General features: G+C 44.4%; 1 protein-coding gene across 10 annotated transcripts in view; it reads right to left on the reverse strand.

Annotated features, from left to right (window-relative positions):
* The window catches only part of TRAF3 (TNF receptor associated factor 3), a 98,770-nt gene extending 88,070 nt beyond the window's left edge, over nt 1–10,700 (reverse strand). For 4 of the 10 annotated variants that reach the window (XM_075926530.2, XM_075926527.2, XM_075926523.2 and 1 more), the window contains exon 1: nt 4,348–10,222. The gene's annotated coding sequence lies outside the window, so the exon portion shown is untranslated. Of the gene's footprint in view, nt 1–4,347; nt 10,223–10,581 lie in introns of those variants that run through there. The other 6 variants (XM_075926521.2, XM_075926520.2, XM_075926529.2 and 3 more) reach the window with 6 other exon arrangements.
* Nucleotides 10,701–19,902: the final 9,202 nt, after the last annotated feature.

Raw genomic sequence — 19,902 nt, forward strand, 5'->3', positions numbered from 1 at the left:
ATACCGGATGTGAAATGTATAAATTCTTTACAGCTTTTCAAAATGAAAGTGAAGTTTCATGCATTTGAAAAACGAAAAAGTCCAAACAAAGGTACTTTATGGTCCCAGATCCCTGATATCAAAGAACAGTTGACATAAATCCCCGTGTATTTACTAAAGAATGATTTACGATAAACTCTTCATTTTTCCAGAGATTGCCACAGGCTTTCTTCTACGTATGTTCCAAAAGAAAAATTCAAAATACTTCATAATGTGTCCCTGACACACACATAAAAGGAACTACTAAATAGTAAAGGCAGCATTGTAGCAACATCACTAGCAGAATTACAGAAAAGGATCTCTTGGTATTTCCATTATAAATCCATCCCTTTAAAACTGGGTATTTTTATCACTCACATTGCACTGTGCTGAAGTTTAGCACAAGCAGGTTCTCTATATAGAAGAGACATGATCCAACTCACAAGCTGCCCATGGAAAGATCACTACTAATCTTTATGCAAATCACTGTGGATATTCTTTGACTTATAAAGATGGGGAAAACAGACTGAAGACTGAAGTACAGGCAGTCCCCGGGTTATGTACAAGATAAGAACAAACCTACAGTCCCTAAGTTGAATCTGTATGTAAGTTGGAACTGGCATCCAGATTCAGCTGCTGCTGAAACTAATCAGTTTCAACAGCAGCTGAATCTGGACGCCAGTTCCGACTTACATACAGATTCAACTTAAGAACCCCAGGCGTCCCCAAGTCAGCTGCTGCTGAAACTGATCAGCAGCTGATTCCAGGAGGCCCGGGGCAGAGCAACTCTGCCTCTGGCTTCCTGTAGTCAGCCGCTGGTCAGTTTCAGCAGTGGCTGACTTGGGGACGCCTGGGGCAGAGCAGCTCGGGTGCTGCTGGGTTGGTCCAGTAGCGCGGCCGCTCCTCGGCGCTACTGGACCAACCCAGCAGCACCCCAGCTGCTCTGCCTCAGGCGTCCTGATTCAGCCGCTGCTGAAACTGATCAGCAGCAGCTGAATCAGGACTCCTGGGGCAGAGCAGCTGGGGTGCTGCCGGGTTGGTCCAGTAGCGCCATGGAGCGGTGCTGCGGGACCAACCGGCAGCGCCCCACCTGCTCTACCACAGGCCCGGGCTTTGCTCCACATCTCCCTGGTCTGCTGGGGGGAGGGGGAGGCACTAGCTGTGTCCCCCCCCAGCAGACCAGGGAGACGCTGAGCAAAGCGGCGGAGGACCCGGGCCGGACCCGCGGCGCTTCCAGCTGATCTGGAAGCGCCGCGGGTCCGGACCCGGGTCCTCCGCGGCTTTGCTCAGCGTCTCCCTGGTCTACAGACCAGGGAGACGCTGAGCAAAGCGGCGGAGGACCTGGGCCGGACCCACGGCGCTTCCAGATCAGCACCGTGGGTCCGGCCCGGGTCCTCCGCCGCTTTGCTCCGTGTCTCCCTGGTCTGCTGGCTCCCCCAGCAGACCAGGGAGACGGGGAGCAGCTTTTCTCGCCCCGGAGGAGGCGGGCGGCAGGACCAGGCGTCCCACCGCTCCAGTCCTCCGGGGCGAGAAAATCCCCGTTCGTAACTGCGGAGTCAGAGCCGCGTAACTCGGGGACTGCCTGTATTGAGATACCACTGCAGCACTAGTTCACAAGCTACCAGAGAGAGTGAGATATGAGTTAGAAGATGCCATAGCCTTCAACTATTTAAGCAAGTGACTACATCTTTCCAGCCCAAGTTAACACGCACATGTTGGCATCTTAAGAATAAGAGTATTTTGCAATCCTGTACTCAAGCTCTTTATTCTTGTGCAGGGGCAAAGGTAGCCTCCCAGTTCAACAGGGTGGACCCAGGGGTAAAAGAAATAATAGGGGAATAGGGATCAGAGAGGGCCTAAGCCCATGGGGTTGCTTCCCTTCCCTTATTTGGGAATAAGGGGGTTCTGTGTGTCCAAGTCCCACCTCTTCCTGAACTTGAGCCCCACTGCAGGTAGGAACAGGATCCCCAACTTCATTCCAGCCTCTGGGCTCACTACCTGACAGCCAGATCAGCACTATCAATGGCAGGCAAAAAAAGCTGATTGTCATTGCAACCACAATACTAGACCACAATACTAATCACCGTGCCGTTCTAACACCCTCTTCTCCCCCACACAGTGCACATGAGGAAGGGATGTCTGGGCCAAATTTGAGCAAGTGGCATTGTGACCCTGTATACCAGGCTGTGGTATCAGTTCGGTTTGACCTGATTTATTTGGCTTGATTTCTGTGGGTGCAATTCCACTCAGGGACTCCCAGTAACACCAGCTTTGTTCTTTGCACCTACTGAGGCTAGTGTTGGCAATCCTAATCAAGGTAAATCAAAGCAGGAATAACAAAGGCACAAAGCTCCTCTATTATGGATACTGGGATAAGCAAAGAGAGGAAAGAAACAAGAAACTGTATGTGAGGGAAAGACCACAAGTGTATAGATAATATTTAGAGCATGGCATGAGTAGGGACTGATGTTGGATTCTGACTGTAGTAAAATGTTTAATGATCTTGAAGAGCAGAGTATGTTAATTAACTCTGAAAATGATAGTAAATAAATAGCCACTGTGAATATCAGTGAGGTTAGAGAAAAATGGATTTAAAGGTTAGAAATATCAGCAGGTGGTACATAAATGAGTATAATCCTGGAAAAGCAAGCATATCTGGGGAGAAATAAGCCAATATACAGGAAGGAAGGTACTTGGAGAGCAGTGAGTCCAAGAGACAGCAATAATATGACAGCGGTTCACCAGGGTTAGCCCCTGGTGGGCCACCACTGCTATATTTACTTGCACAGATGCTGGTACCAGTGGTCACAGCTCCATTGGCCACGAATCACTGTTCCTGGCCAATGGGAGTGTCAGGAAGTGATGCAGACCAGGAAACCGCTTTCTGCAGCTCCCATTGGCCAGGAACAATGAACCGCAGCCAACCATAACTGCAATTGCTGGTAACAGAGGCTGCGCAGGTAAATTTAGTGGTAGGGGCCCACCACGAGCTAACTCTGGTGGACCAGATCCAGCCCACAGGCTGGTATTTGTCCACCCTGCGCTACCACATTGGAAAGTCCTGTGATTGCAGGGGACAAAAAAGATTCTGCATGACTAAGTTTTCAGAGAGTCACTATTTGGAAAGGTGCACCCAGTTTCTCTGTTTAAAATATGAATTGTATCATGTATTACCGCATTCTTAAACCATTTTCTCATGTAAATGACTGCATGTATAAAACCAAGGTTCGTCACGCTGCCAATTTTCAGCGGGGGGGGGGTGTTCAGGAGGCGTTAAACTTGATTTTAGGAAAATTGATTTTGTTATGGATTATGAAAATTTATTATCACTCTAGAAATTCCAAACAGAAATTTAGCAGAAAATCACAGTGTTAAGAACCAAAACAGATAGCATTTTGACAGATATTATACAAACAGCTACATAATGTTTATATAGCACTGCATATTACACTGCACAGAACAACAGAAGAACTGCAATCAACAACAGGCTTCCTGCCCGCACAGGGCTTACCATTTAGAGGCAGAGACTGGCATACCACCATAGACAAAGCATGGCAAGAGGTTACTATAAACTGAATGAGTAACAAAGCAGCTCTATCTGCATATCTATCTAAGGCACTTTGATGGCCTGCATAATACCAAGCACCTTGCACATCTTCAAGGTATTTATCCTCTCACAACCTCTGTGAAGTAGAGACTCTATTATCCTCATTTTACAGACGGGGAACTGAAGCAGACACACTCAGGTCACACCTACACTATGGGGACTTCAGAGCTAAAGCTACAATACTGTAGAGATAGCAGCCTAACGCAATAATGTTGATACAGGTTACAGTGACAAAAGGGTTTTTCCACCAATATAAAAACCCTTCCTCCTTGAGCAACGGAAGCCAAGTTGAGAAAAGCATTTTTTTTATAACCTAGCTGAGTCAACTCCAGGGTTAGGTCAGTACTGCTTTGGCTCTTGGGCATATGGTTTATTGCACCCGATGGTGCCGCGGACTACGTGGATGTAAATGTTAAGTATAGTTTAGGCCTAAATGACTTGCCAAGATCACACAGAGGTCTAACAGAGCAGGAAACTGAATCCCAGGTTTAGGCTAGCACCAGAGTGACTGGATCCTCCTTTTTCCTATGATGGGATATCAAGGAGTTTTGCAAGTGCTAACTAGGAAATCACTGTGGGCATGAAGTGGCAACATGGAACAATGCATCTGTATTATGGCAGTGCCCATGATACATTAGTTAAGACAGAACAAAGCAAAGCAACTATTTTGTTAAGTGACCAAGAACATTGGTGAGAACAACAATGTTAAGTTTTATACATACCTACTGCTCATGTCCTACTTTTCTTATTGTATTCACTATGCTTTGTTTTTCATATAAATGAAGATACTATGAAGAGAGACACGGTCAGTATGATAGTTTCAGAGGGGTAGCCATGTTAGTCTGTAACTGAAAAAAAGGTCAGTATGATGCTGAACTTGTATAATTACACATTCTAGTGACATAAAAAGCTAAGCACACAGTACTTACAGTCCACGTTATTAGCCTCGTTTAGCACGGACACTCTAATTGACAATATTTTTTTCCTTCTCTTTCCCTCCCCATCACCTCTCTTTCTTTGCTATTTATTTGTACCCTGGACCCCTTACTTCTTTCCTCTGAAGAAGTGGATTGTACCCACAAACAGGGGCAGATGACCGTTTTGCGGGGTCCCGGGCAGCATAATTCTGCGGGCCCCCCCCTTTGCCACGGCGCATGCTCAGCGACGCCATGCGCATGCACAGCGGCGCCACGGCGCATGCGCGGGGCTTTCTGAAGCGCGGGGCCCGGGGCGGCCGCCCCATTCGCCCTGCCCTATATCCGCCCCTGCCCACAAAAGCCATGATACCATCTACATTTTTGTTAGTCTCTAAGATGCTACAAACTAAGATGCTGCAGAACTATTTGTTGTTTTAAGTTTTTTTTTAGTTACACATTAACACGTCTACCCCTCTGAGACTTGTATAATTACTAGAAGTCTCAGTATAGCCATTATTACGGTAGTGAAGAGACCTATAAAGCTTGCATTCATGAGTATTTGGGCTGGAGCATTTGCTGTGCAGATCCATTAAATGGATACATTCACTTTAGAATTCATACCCTATATCACAGGAGCACCAAAGTTTTGTTCTCGACTGCACATGGTCTAAGACCCGTTATCACAATGCATTACAAAGAAATCTGTTTCTTAAATGAACTTATATTAACACTAAACCTATAAGAACACCACACTAAAGCTAACATTCTAAATTAAATACAAACTTCATTAATGACTTGGATAAAAGAGAGTATGTTTACGACACCAAGCTGAAAGAGGTTGCAAGCATTGTAGTGGACAGAATTAGGATTCAAAAAAAGACTAAGAAAATGAAGAATTGGTCTGATATAAATAAGATTAAATTCAATAAAGACAAGTGCCAAGTATTCTACTCAAGAGAGGGGGAAAAAATCAAATACACAAACAGAAAATGGGTAGGCAATAGTACTGCTGAAAAGGATCTGGGAGTTATAGCGGATTACAAAGGAATATGGTTTATATCATTCTGGGGGGTGCTTTCCCGAGTGTTGAGATCTCAGCTAGAGTGCTATGTTCTGTCCTGAGGAACCCACTTTAAGATATGGGCAAATTAAGAGTTCAGAGAAGAGCAATAAGAGTGCTCAAAAGTTTAGAAAACCTGACCTGTGAAGAAAGGTTAAAAAAAAAAACCTGAATATGTTTAGTCTCGAGAAAAGAAGAAGGGGTGAAGAACTGGAGACCAGTCTCCAAATATGTTAAGAACTGTTATAAATGGTTTTCAATTTTCTCAATGTCCACTGAACATAGGACAAGAAATAATCAGCAGTATGGGAGATTTAGGAAAGATATTAGGAAAAACTTTCTTACTATAAAGGCAGTTAAGCTCTGGAATAGGCTTTCAAGAGAAATTGTGCAACCCCGGTCATTGAAGGTTTTTAAGGACAGGTTGGACAATACCTGTCAGGGATGGGCTAGGTTTACTTGGTCTAGCCTCAGTGCAGAGGCTAGACTCAATGACCTCTCAACATCTCTTTGAATCCTACGTTTCTAGGATTTTAAGCCTGGTGCAGTTCTTATAGTAGGATGAGCTGTAAAACGAATGTTACAGAATAAAACATGAGAGATGTCCCAGGAACACAGCATGAGGGAGGAAAATAATTATACATCTCCCATATAAAATATTGATCTCCAGAAACATGTTAAAGGTTTTGTCTTTCCTCTACAGCCACTCACTATATTTCTTCCCATATTATTATTTCTGTCCCATCTTTATGCTTCAGAACACAAGATTCTAGTAAATGTAAGTTTTTTACTCAGCACACACACGGCACAAGAGCAACAGCATGGAACTCTAAGGCTTAAGTAACCTAGTTATAAAACCAACAATAAGCAGCAATTCAATCTCAGTCACAAACACAAAAATATTGTACCATCCGTGCTTCTCTCCACATCTGTCCAAGTTGACAGTACAGTGGAATACATTCCCAGAAAGAATGCAAAGGCATGGAGGAACTTAGAAAAAATGAACAGACTCAACAATGAGATCTCTCTTCTTGCCCTTGTTTCTCTTTTCTTGTCTCCCTCCATTTTCAGCATACAAAGCCTCCCATTTCAGCTTTTTTTTTCCTTTCTATTTTCTTTCCTACTCTTCCAGTTTTTCCCTATGTTTTTCCTCCCTCTTCCCCCTGTTTCTAAAAGACAGCACTACATCTTCTAGTCCCTTTCTACTGCTTCTTCTCCCCTCTTCTTGTCTCCATCTTTCTTTCTACCTCCTTCAGTTTCTCTTATTAGTTCTGTCTCATTCTCCAACTTCTGTATTCTCTCTCTTTCCTCTTGACATCCCCATTTTTCTCTCTTCCTTCTTGGTGTTCTTTATCCATATTCACTGACAAACAGCTTCAGCATTAAGAATGAGACTTCTTCCCTCACTCCAACCCCAAATTCCTTTCCCCCAGCACGCATTTGCATGTGCAGTTTATTTTCTACCAGAAAATAATTTGATTGCCTTCTAAATTTTCTGCCACACTCAGATACAGTATTGTATTTCCCCAAAATAATAAAAAGGCTTTGAGAGAGGCAGATTGCAGCAACATGGATGTGTTACTTTCAGCTTTCTGCCAAGGTTGGGTTGGGCTGAATCCTAAAATGTCTCATAGGGTCGGTCAGACATGTTCAATGACCTTAACGTGTCCTCTTGACCCACACACATCCAGCTGGTCATGGCAGGCTAGCAAACCCCTAGGACATGCATTCTTATGAAGCACACGAAATTTCAGACAATATGAGCAAATATGTATTTTTGAATACTTAGAAGAATCAATTTTTAAAACAGAAAAGCATTCTCAACCTTAACAATAGCACAGATGGTGCTATAGTTCAGAGGCCAAAAAATACCTGGAAGTTTCAAGCATAGATACCCAGCTCAAAATCACCCATCCCTAGGCATGAAAAAGAATGTCAAATTCTTACAATTCTTAAAAGGAAGTATGTAGGGGGATATTGACCTCCAAAAGTGATGGATCTTGAGCATTCCTCAGACATCATAAGACTCAAGAGCTTGAGTTTAAAAGCTTTAATAAATCAACAAAACTCTGAGAAATTCAGCTATTGACTCACATGAGATGTATGAGAGCACAATGTCCTGGTATCCCTGCAGTGTCTATTCACCACAGGGCAAATAAGGACAGCAGATCAGCTTATTTCATTCCTCTGTTTTATTGGTTTAATTCACGTTTCCAAAACTTGGAGGAGGAAAGGGTTGTATTTTCTCTGGTAATTTAACAATAATGTAAATGAAAAAGATTTTTGGCTTTTACTATTTCATCACAATATTCACATCCATTAGCAGATCAAATATCCCCCTCTAAAAGAGGGCTCCTCTTTCCTCATTTAAATGTAAAATAAAATAAAATGCAGCAGGATTCAAAGCCATTTTGAAAGTCAAAGCAGCTACTTCTATCCATGGAATCTCAACAGTCACACGAAAGAATATAGTATCATCAATAGGAATTGAACGGGTGAAATTTTTATACACTGCTTCAAGATATTAACAACAGTAGAGATGTTTAGAAGATTATTATGAAGAGAATCCAAATTACTGGTCTATTCCATTATCTATTTGCACTGGAATTCTGTCTTTCAAACCAGCATTAACACTAATCTTCATTTCAGATCTTCAGAAAAGCACAGGGACAGAGACCTTTGACATTCACTTTTAATAAGGATTAACTGCTTTCTTGTTACATGTATGGTTGCTTTTCTATGTTCTACATCCAGTGCCAACTGAAGCTTCCAGGAAGCTTCCAGCCAGGTTGGGTTTCAGTAACACATCTTACATTTTAAAGAACAAGACACCATTTATAACATTATATTGGTGTCTGATTGTGCTGCCCAAGCTCAAGATATGTCAGTGTCTCCATTATCAAGCTGTATTATAAGGGGTTTCCCAACCTGACCATAAAAACTCAGATTCGGGCTGAAACATGGTATATTTTATCTCAAGCTAGGAACCTTCTTTCTGTAAACCCATTAAATGTGTTATGCACACAGTGTCATTTTTACATTCCAAACTGTAAATAGAACTGTACATAAATTGCCACACTTGGACAGTTTTAGACTCCTGCGAGTTAAAAATGGCTCATTTTATAAAATAAAAGGTTGTATGCTGCTTCACACATACTGTAGTTTGAAAAAAAGATTTGACTGTCAATATACAGTAATTAAAATGCAGCTCCTGTGTATAGACAGTAGCTATTTTAAATATGGATTTTTACTAAATTTCAGCAGTACGATATATGATGTGCCCAGGCTTAGCACGGCTCATATGCATTCACAGCATACACTGAAAAATAAACACCTTTTTCTGGTGTATGAATGTGAATTAAGATTAGTACACAGCAATGTTAAATACATTCTCTATATAACAGACCTATAATACAAAATGCATACCAGTTATATTCAGTAAGGTGCTTTTGATTAAAACATACACTATATGCAAGATTCAGATAAATCTTGACAATCTAGTGAAACAACTGAACTGAAAAGAGCTTACATTTCAAAGCATATCCTTAGCACCAACCCACATCTTACTACTACAGAAACACAGGAGGTGATACAACAATGTTCAAATACATGCTGAGCAGCCAGATACAGGAGTCTATATAGCCTTCCAAACCATACATGAGCAATAGCATGGCATAACATGACTACGCGCTAGAACAGTAGACATAATTATAATTTTTTTGCTTTTCAGAAGTTTATTTAAACCCTCTATATTATCTGAAGATACAAATAAATCTCACATATGTAAATGTCTTGCCTTCCTATCTTACAAGCCACTGCAGTTCTCTGATTATGAGTCAAGCATAGGTTCATCTGCAGAAGAATGACTCAGTATAAACTTTTAAACAATAGTTATTTTTCCACTAACCTATCAAATGAAATCATTAAAGCATGGTACTGTCAATAGTGCACACGTTTACTAAGTATTAAAATCATGTAAAATTAATTGAAGTTTTTGTTCGTGCTAGAAAGATCATTTCATAAAATAAGGCCTTGGTGTGTATGCATTGTAAAAATACGGCTGAAATACTGAGATAGTCCCCAGAGGGACTGATGAAACTCACATTAATTGAATTTATTTTACATCCTTCACTAGAGAACCCCTCCTTGCCCGCAACACACACACACTCACACACACACAATATGGTAAGGGTTTGCTAAAAGCCAGCTCAACATAGATATTTCTGCATGGTTAACGAAGCAAAGCAGTCTTTGGGGGACGCAAAGTTAGCAAAATAAGCGTTCGCCACAAGTGAAAAGAACAGCTCGAAGCACACAGACACTGGCCCTTTAAAGCATATGGCCCGCCCACACTGCCTATGAGAGCCAGAAATTGAGAGAGCTTTCTGCATTCAAACAACACATCAAATGCATGCAAGAACCCTTAAGCACATCGCCTAGCAGAGCGACAAGAGGAAGGGGCTTTTGTATCAACACTTACTGATCGGCTCCTCTCTAGGTAGGGAGATGCCAGGCGGGCTTGAGCCTTGCACGTACGTCTCCCCCACCTCAAAATACAAAAAGAGGGAGAATAAAGCAGCAGCCCGGAGGATGAATGTATCTGGGCTGGGTCTGAGCAGCAGCCGCCCTGAGAACGAAGCTGAGCCCCCAGTAGCAGGCGCAGCCTGAAGCTGAATCAATCTCTCGGCGCAGCAGCGGCCAGATCCCGGGCAACAGGCTGAGTCTGATGTGTCTGTCCCTGGCTGGTGGCTGAAGCCGCGTCCCCGCACAGGAGCCAGGCAGCAGTTGCCGCCCCGCCGCCTTGCCCCCAGCAGCCGGCGCCGAGCCGCAGCGGGTCCCTAGGTGGACGCAGGGGCAGCAGCGCGGGTCGCCGCAGCAGCCCTGCCCCTGCCTACGAGCCTGAGCCCGGGCAGCAGCCGCCGCCGCCAGCTCGCTCAAGCCCCTTCCTGCAGGAGCGCAGAGCCCCCCGCCGCCCCTACCTGGTAGCAAGTGAGGGGGACCCACTGCAGCCCGGCGGAGGCGGCCGCTGCCCGGCTGGAAAGTCCCTGCTGCTCTGCCCCGGCTCCCCCCGCCCCGCACTTCCTCTCCCGCCCGCCTAGGCTGGAAATCCCCGGCGCGGCGCGCTGCTCTCCTGCCTCTAGTCCTCTCACACACCGAGGGGCGGCTCCCTCCAGCCGGGCTCCTTAGCGCGCAGGCGAGAGGGGGCCGGGCCTGGCCTGTGGCCCGCCCCGGCTGCACCTGATGCTGCCGCCCCCCGGCCCCGGGAGGGGGGCGTCTGTGCCAGCAAGCGGAGCGGGCTCGGCTTTGGGGCGCCAGCCCCGACGCCCGAGGAAGGGGAGGCCCCTGCGCGGTGCAGCGCTGGGGCCGAGGAACGTGGCCGCTGCCGCAAGCCTGGCTCAGTCGCTGGCCCCATGAGCTCAGCCGCGGCCGGCTGGGTAGGAGCCGGAACGCCCGGCCTTGCCGCGGGGCCCCTAGCCGGCGCTCGAGTCCGCGCAAACGCACAAGCGCCCCGGTTAGCTGGACGAGTGGCTGCAGGAGATCGGGGGCCAGACGAGCAGGGCCGGGGTGGGCGAGAGGGGCCGCTGACCGCGCTTTAGTCCGATTCCTGCCTCTAGATTTTCTTCAAGTCTGTAGGCTCCGTTATACTTTCTGCTGTTTGCTTTTCTCTCCCCATACTCCTCCCCCCCCCCCCCCCCCACACACACACTTTACAGGATCTAATAGAATCACACACAAAGTTCTATGTTGGCACATATTCCCTTCCCCTGGGAATTTCTCAGAAATGATGCCCCAGAGGAAAAAAGGGAAGGGGAGATGGAGTGTAAAGATGGAGAAAAACAAGGGGAAGACTAGAATGGGAAGAGGGAGCATAAGGAGGAAATGGATTATCACACATGAAAATACCCATTTTTACATAATATCACTCCATCCTGGGCTGGACTAAACTCCTAACCAGTGGGGATCTAAGAACCCCACCCAAAATTGAATGATCTTTGGGAGAGGGTGACTAGACCAAACCCTAAAATACCAGTATACAAATCACTGAGCTACTTCTCTGCACAAAACTTGCTTCAATGCAGAGGAAATTGCAAAGCTACTGCCTGCTCTCACCAAATACAGTCAGTAAACAAACTAGAGGTGGCAACAGAGTCACACCACTGTGCAAACCCAGAAAGAGTGTGCAACCACTGTGACAAGAGAACAGATTGAAAGCAGGAGATATTTTCTACTCTGTGTCCAAAAGAAAAGGAAGCACGAGAACTGTATTTACTCAATTATCAGAAATGATAAGAGACTTCACATTGAACAGAAGGAAGGGGGAAATGATACATAACTCTGGGAAAATTGAAAAAGATGGCAGCAACAATGCCATGTTATTTAGAGCAAACTACTACTGAATCAACAGTGGATAAGAGTTAATTAAACAAAAGGGTTTAACCCCCCAACATAACGCTAAATCCTGTCTTAGATGCTGACAGAAGATTCTCTTTTCACATGGACAATTTTGTATAGTTTGTCATGTCAGTAAAATATAATATTGAACTAAAAGGAAGTGAGAGAGGTGGGGAGGGTGTTGGAAGAACAGACCATTGGGGCCCAGTACAGGTTTTTACTGTGAACCGCCTGAGCCAGCAGCACCACCTGTAGCAGTGAGCATCCCCCATTCTTTCCCTGGAACGGTGACTTTAGCAACTCCTATAACCCATTAGGCTGAGCCGAGCACCTTCACTGACCCTGACTGCTGTGGTTCCTGTGTCCTCAGCGGTGGCCCTGGCACCATGCTCCAACCTGGTGTGTAGAGTCACAGTGCCACTCACATTTGGCCTGCCCAACCTCAAATGATGGAAGATCAGGTCTGCCAAACCTGAGGGTCATTGTGACTCTGCACATCAAGTTGCAATGCATGGGGTGCCAGGCCCTGCCTCGCAGGATACAGGAGCCATCTCTGTGGAGTGAGTCATGGACACAGAAAAAAGTCAGGGATAGATCTCAGAGAGGTAGCCGTGATAGTCTGTATCTGCAAAAACAATGAGGAGGCCTGTGGCATCTTAGATTAATCTGTTAGTCCGCGAACCCCTGCCTGCTGGACCGAGGCACTCAGCCAGGCCACGCCCCACAGCTGTAAATGAGCCCCATCCACTGGGGTTCACCATAAGGTGTACAGCTACATGCTCACAAAAAATTCTCCTCTTTCCCACATCCCACCAGCAGCACAGTGAGTGGTGAGGTGAGTAGCCACGTGTGCTGCTGCTGGAGCAGGGGCCATGGTGAGGCTGTCCCTAAATGGCACAGCCTCACCGTGGTCCTGGTTTTAGTTACAGCAGAATGCTACGTGGCCCAGCTGGCAGGACTGTGTGGAGGGCGGCTGCTCCAGCGACTGGAGCTGAAGCCAGCACCACTTGGAGGGGGGCTGGGGCTGGGGCTGGGGCCGGGGCCAGCTCTGTGTGGAGGGTGTCTGCAGCAGAGCAGCTCACAGGTGCCCCCAGGCCATAAGCCTCCATTTTCAAAGCCCTTCTGAGCTAACTGTACCCTTGTCTCCTAGGCCCAATCCTGCACCACTGAAATCACCAACAAAGCTCATTAACTTCATTGGTGCAAGAACAAGACCATAGATTGGTGAGTGCACTCCCCCAAAGTTGGTGGAAAGGGCACTTAACAAGCATTCAAGACAGCTGGATGCAATTGCTGACTCTGCCACTGACTTTGCCTTCCCGTAGGGCAAGTCACTTCACCTTTCTGAGCTTTGGTTGTCTTTTCTAGTGGTAATGTAATCTGCACAGGGCACAGGCTATCTCCTGGTCCATATGCGTGCACTGCATAGCACACAATGGGGCCCTGATCTTCCTTCTTCCATATTTCCTAAGTACTGTTGATGAAAGAACCTTCTCTTTTGCACCCCCTGCCAAGTGGAACAACCTTCTTGTATCTCATTGATGCTCCATCTTTCATTTGTTTAACTGGGGATCTATTTCTCCTTTGCTTATCGCTCTGAAATAATATCTCCCTTTTCCCCTATCCCTGTCCCCTCTTCCTCTGTCCCTGTCCTATTAACATTGTAATGATTCGCTATTTAATTCCACCAGGAGTTCGGGAATAGAGTTTATATGAGAAATCCTAACATAAAATACTGAGTTGTACTGGGTATCACTAGAATATGATTTTTAACAGTGGTGGAAATAAAATACTTTGAATAGCTACTGATGTGTTATGTATGATTTTTAAGGTGAAAAACAAATACTTTTGGGCGGGATAATTTTAAAAAATCTGTAACAATGACATGTATTGTGTGTGTACAGATGCAATGTCAAATAACACATGAGTGCTTGCAATTAATTACAGCCGGTCCCCGAGTTGCAAACGGTCGACATAGGACCGTTTGCAGTTACGACCAAAGCTGTCATAAATGGCGGACCCCAAGTTATGAACGTGATCCGGGCTTATGAACAGCACGGTCGTGTGTAACTCTATGGGGTCCGACTTACGAACGAACCGAGTTACAAACAATTGCTTGGTCTGTAACCGGTTCATAAGTCGGGAAGAGGCTGTACCATAATGAAATGCAAATGTTTCTGTGCCGGTCCTCCAAAAGCTTTTGAATGAGTTTGCCGGTCCGCGGTACAGAAAAGGTTGGGAACCACTGTTTTCATGGATACATGTTATCTGTGACTTTTCATGTAATGACAAACCTTGAGCCTTAGTAATGATACAGACTTGCACACCTTTCAGGGCCTTCTAAGGTACTTTGCCCTATGCACCTGCACTGGCTAATTCTCTGCCATGGAATGGAGGTTCTGTGGCCTTTGTCTATCCTGGACTTTTCTCAGAACTCTCACCATTACACAACTAACAGGCTCCTCTCCTCCCCCAGTGGTGAGGAATGGTGGCAGTACTGCTATGCACTAGCCACCAATGGTTTGGGAACATTATTTAGATGGACTGATCATTAATTAGATGGTACAGTGGTAAAAATGCCCACCCATATTAGATTCACACAATCAGTGCCATTTATGGAGCTGCTATTGTAAAAAGTACTGTAATCTAAGTTGTCCAAAGTAACAAAAGTCCAACTCAGATGGTTACGTAGAGTTGTTCATGAATGTCAGCAAAACTAATGGGCAAACAGACTAATAAAAGATTCTAGAAAGAGGAGAAAATGTTTATAGTTGAAAGCACTGAAACATGTTTTGACTGGTTAATTTTAATGAGCTGGGTTGCTGCTGCTACCTGGACGTTGGGTTATTGTGGGGAGAGCGGGAGTTTTAAGCACAGGAGGAGGGCAGTAGCTGGGAGCAGCAGGGGAAGTGGTCCGGACACAGCAAGCTTTAACGTCTTGACTGACATGTCACCCCCTCTGTCTCGGCCATGGAATTTGCCTCAACATCCTTAGCCTTCATGCTCCAGATCCCAAATGTCTATCCAAGAAAAGTCTGGCCTATCTGCCAAGACAACTTACACCTTATTCAACAATGCTGTGAGTCTGTGACCAGAAAGGCAAGCGAAAAGCAAAACTTTAAACAGCCCCTATGCTGGTACAAATGTACCATGTCTCAAAAGGGCTGATAAGACTATTTGCTGGGCCTGTGTTTCTTTAGTAAAAAGTTGCAAATAAAAGTCACCGCCTGTTTTTTCTTATTATGCTACTTTTTGTCTTCCCTTTTGTGAGTGTGCTGTCTTAAAGAAAATAGATTCAGACTCCCAACAGCTCTGCACCATCTAAGCTATTTTTTTTCCTTTTCCCTGAAAAAGGGAGTTAAATACCTTTACCAGGACTGTTTGCAGTGTTGCTGTTGCCCAGACCTGAAAAAAAGCTCTGTGTAGGTTCAAAAGTGTGTCTCTTTCACCACCAGGAGCTCGCCCAATAAGAGCTATTATCTCACCCATCTTGCGTCTCTAAGGCTATGTCTAGAGTACAGGGTTTCTTCAAAAAAAGTGGCCTTTAAAAAAAAAAATTCACCTGCATCTAGACTGCCTCCGCGTTCTTTTGACAGTGGTAAACCTGATTTTAGGAGGAAGAATGCCATTTTTTGAAAGAGCTCTTTCAAAAAAAGGCATTCTTGACCGCAAACAGGGCTTTTTCGAAAGAGAGCATCTAGACTGCCTAAGTGCTTTCTTTCGAAAAAGTGGATCACTTTTTCAAAAAAGTTGTGGCTATCTAGATGATCTCTTTCGAAAGAAGCGTGTACCCTAGACATACCCTAAAAGACTGTCAATCAAAGAGTTTCCCTATTTAAGAAAAAAACTTTACAGCTGAAGAGAGAAAATTTTTACTGAAATGAAATCTTTACTTAATACTTCACGTTGTAAATGCATTAGCTGTTGTACCTTTTTCTGCATGTTTACAGTAAAAGATTAGTGACGGGTGTTATAATGGGAATGATAACGTGACACAAAACCCAAAACCATGTTTATCTGGTTAATGTGATAAATGAACAAGAGATTTGTTAACATTTTGTCCCTCATTGGGCCCATGACACCCTTTGCCAACGCAACTCCAACAACAACAACGCATGATTTTCTTTTCTGAAGCTTAGAGCAGGCTACTGAGTGTGAGAAAAATAAGGAAGAGAATGAGACTGTTGCTATTTACAGTAATTCATGTGAACTGTTGTAACTTCAAAGTACCGTGTGTCCAACCCTAGTGCGGCTGTTAGGGGTGCTTTCTTGCCCTGCTCCTATACATAGCACTCCCTCCAACCATTGCAGCCCCATGATTTGTGTATGCCTATCCCACAATTTCTATTCCCAAAGAAGGTATATGAGTTTTCATTCCTAACTGACTATTGATTATTTGGATAAGTCTTAACTGAGAGAACTCAGTTCCTGCATTTTTTTTTTTAGCTACAAAATCTTCAGGCCTCTTTGCCTTGTTTTTATGGCACTGCATGCATATTGATATTAGGGGATTATGAATTTCTCTCCAGTTTGATAATTTTTCAGTTAAGAAAATGTTTCCAAATTTCAAGGTTGGAACACATCTACAGTATAGTTTCTCAGATACTCATCTTTATGGCCTTTGGGACTTTCTGTTTCATCTTCCTGATATGCATTCTGATTCCCATTGTAAACAGCATATGCTTCAGAGTCACATTATGAAGCTGCAGCTTACAGCACTTCATTACTGCTGTGGAAGAGCCTGTGTTCCCAGCACCTTGGGAACATGCATTCATTTTTCGCATCCCAGGAATGGTACAAGGATTCCTGTGGGCTCATTTCAACTGCTACAGGACTATAATCTTGGGCATAAAAGCCTTCTTGCTCGAGAAAAAAAAAGCTCCCCATTTTGGTCTTTCTAGTTTGAAATTCCTGGAAAGTGATGGCCTCCTAGGTGACAAGAATATCTGAAATTAAACTTTCTTCAAGTTCTCTGGAGGTTGTTTATATAAGCAGCATCAGGGGTATGATAAGTGAGGTTCCCTTTTTAAGCTGATTTACTTCCTGGGTCACCTCAGAAATGGTAGTTGCCATCCTGCTGAAGATGATCTTGGGACCTCTCTTTATTACATTAACTAGTTAACTAATCATGGCAGAGTCTCTAATGTCCTGAGACTATTGAGAGAGGTGATGAGCCAGATCCCCCTCGCTCCCAACTTCATGGCTGCTGGGCTTGTTTAGTCCCCAGCATAACTTAGCACATGATCCATTGAAATCCAAACAAGTCTTTCCATTTATTTCAATGGACTTTGGATCAGGCCCTTGGAGATTCTCTAGATTATAGCTGGCTCGGCGTTGGTCTCAAGAGGCAATTCCACAACAGAGTACTCAATGGAGCACAGCAATGTTCCAGCCAAACCTCCTCTGCTCAGCCCATCCCATAATCTGGGGTGAGAGGGAGAATGGTGCAGAATCAGCAATGCTTTCTCTTTCCCAGAGAGTCTCCTATGACAGCTGAACCTGCGTGTAGCTGGCAAGAGCATTTGAAGGCTGCCTTGTGCTCTGGAGCAGCACAAAAGACCCTTAGCTGGAACCAGATTTGGCCCAAAATCTTTCCACACCTATATCATGCCTGTTGTACATAATTAACAACAGCAGTGACTCTACTAACCACCTGGCAGAGGAGAAAGGCTGGACAGAGCATAACAGACCATCTCTGTATCCATATTTATTGATCCTGATTTACTTATTTCATGGGTAATACACCCATCCTTGAATAAATCTTCAGGATATGCTGTACATCAGCTGACACAAAGCCTTAACTAAAAGCAAAATAACTTATCCAATAATGGCATAAAGATCCTAGCTATTAACTGGGTATATACTCAACGCTGATTTGTCCATTCAGGTATTATTATGAATCGAATAGGATCAATAGCAACATTTATCTACTGAAGTTTTTCTAGAAACCTGGTGGGAAGTAGTCGATATCTCTTCCCTTCTCAACTCAATGTCCTGAGAGTGACAGAGTTGTTTTCACAATGGAACCCAAGTCCCTATTATTGAATATTGCACTAAACTTGACTTGTATACTATAGGGAGGTCATGATCCTCTTGGGGAATCTTCCACTCCCAGGTCAGTTTCTCTAACAGGCTGTGTAGGAGCTTCTTTATTAAGCTGGCCCTTCCTGGTCAGCTTTTGAGAGCTTTGTAGCTTGCAAGTTTGTTTCTTTCACCAACAGATATTAATCTAATAAAAGCTTTTATGATGTCTAGTATTGTCAAGGCTTCTGGACCAATTCACAAGTGTCTTATCCAAGACTTGAATCTGTGCTAATACAAAGGAATACATTTTCTTCTGGCTATTTGCTTCATAGTACAAGTCTTGTATTGCCCTCTATTTTGGGACCATATGACCCTGCCTCTGGCCATTCAATATTCCCCATTCAGCCACCCACCTTCTATTGTGGGTTGCAATTCACAAAGTCACCATGTTCTTTTGGATACAGCCTGTCCTGACTTGTAGTTTCATGATCTGATTAGGGCTAGGATTTAGAGAGATTTCCCCTCAGCTGTTAGACGCCAAAGAATATATGCAGTTTAGAGGGATAATTACAAACTGGCAGCTCTCTGAAGGTGTCTTTTAACTGCATTCTACTACAGAATTTGGAGGGAAATGTTTTCACAGACTGATTTTCTTATTCCACATGATCTCTCCCTAGCATAGAAATGTTCCATAATAGTTTGGGGAGCTCTCTGCTTCTTGCAGATAACTCAAGGAACTGAAACACAATGCGGCAGAGGGCACTGAGGCACTTGGCCTGAGACTGAGATACCCATACATGTGCCAGAAAGGGCTAATAATCATGGAGTGCAATAGTTCTAGTCTCTCAGCACTGGGGAGCTGAGACCCAGCAATGAGAATCCAACTGTGGGGAACTGAGCTCCAACAATGATCTTTATAGCACATGTGCTCAGTTTACAAGTAAATACTTTTTTAAAACCTACCTGACAGGCTTGAGTCTGACAGTCACGTTGGTTTCTTTCCTTCTCACTAGTTAAAAACATTTGGCAGATCAGAGAACACCCTCACTAGCACATGTGCAATCCCTGGGTCTCCCATATATAGCCCTAATTGTCTTTTCTACTGCCCCACTAGCCATCAGCAGGGTTGCACAGCTGTAACTGAGGGCATCATCATGCCAAAGAAAAAGGTCCAAAGGGTCAAGTCAGGGATTTCCCTCCACCCCACTCCCCAAACTCTTCCATTATTCTCCACCCACCACTCTGTGGTCAAACCAACCAAGATGAATATCATACCAAGAATCAAGACGATACCACATGCCACCTGAAGGTTCCAGTATCAACATATGAATAGTCCAAAGCACAACTACAGCTACCTACTGAAAACCTGCCTCTGCAACCTATATTCAGTTCCTGATGTTTGTTTGTCAAGCTTGTCTCTTTTATCAAAGTTACAAAAGACAGCTACTGGTACACCTCTTGCAAATAAGCTTATGAGGAAAGAAAGCTCCATACTACTACAATAGGTAAAACTAGAGGAGCATTTTTTGCCAGATTGATCAGCAAAGCCAGTGCTCACATACTAGATGGAAAGGCTACAAAGCATCATGCCTCTGGACTTTATCAACATGCAGAAAGCCTTATCAGCCAGTCACTGCCAAAGCCAGTTTTAGAAATAGTTAACCAGGCTGTTAATAGTACTGAAGACACAACACAGTTTATATGAAGCAACATGGCTGTCACATCATACTTTCTATTTAAGCAAAAGATACAACACTCTACAAACTGGAGGCCAACGTTCATTGCATTGGCATTCTTTAATCCTGAACTGGACACTGGCTCCGAACAAGACTGGTGAATACTCACCAGGTTTCTGCAAGAAATTCAGCTGACTAGTTAGAAGC

The sequence above is a fragment of the Pelodiscus sinensis genome, chromosome 5 (assembly GCF_052426305.1).
Source record: "Pelodiscus sinensis isolate ZL-2025 chromosome 5, ASM5242630v1, whole genome shotgun sequence".
Taxonomy (NCBI): Eukaryota; Metazoa; Chordata; order Testudines; family Trionychidae; genus Pelodiscus; species Pelodiscus sinensis.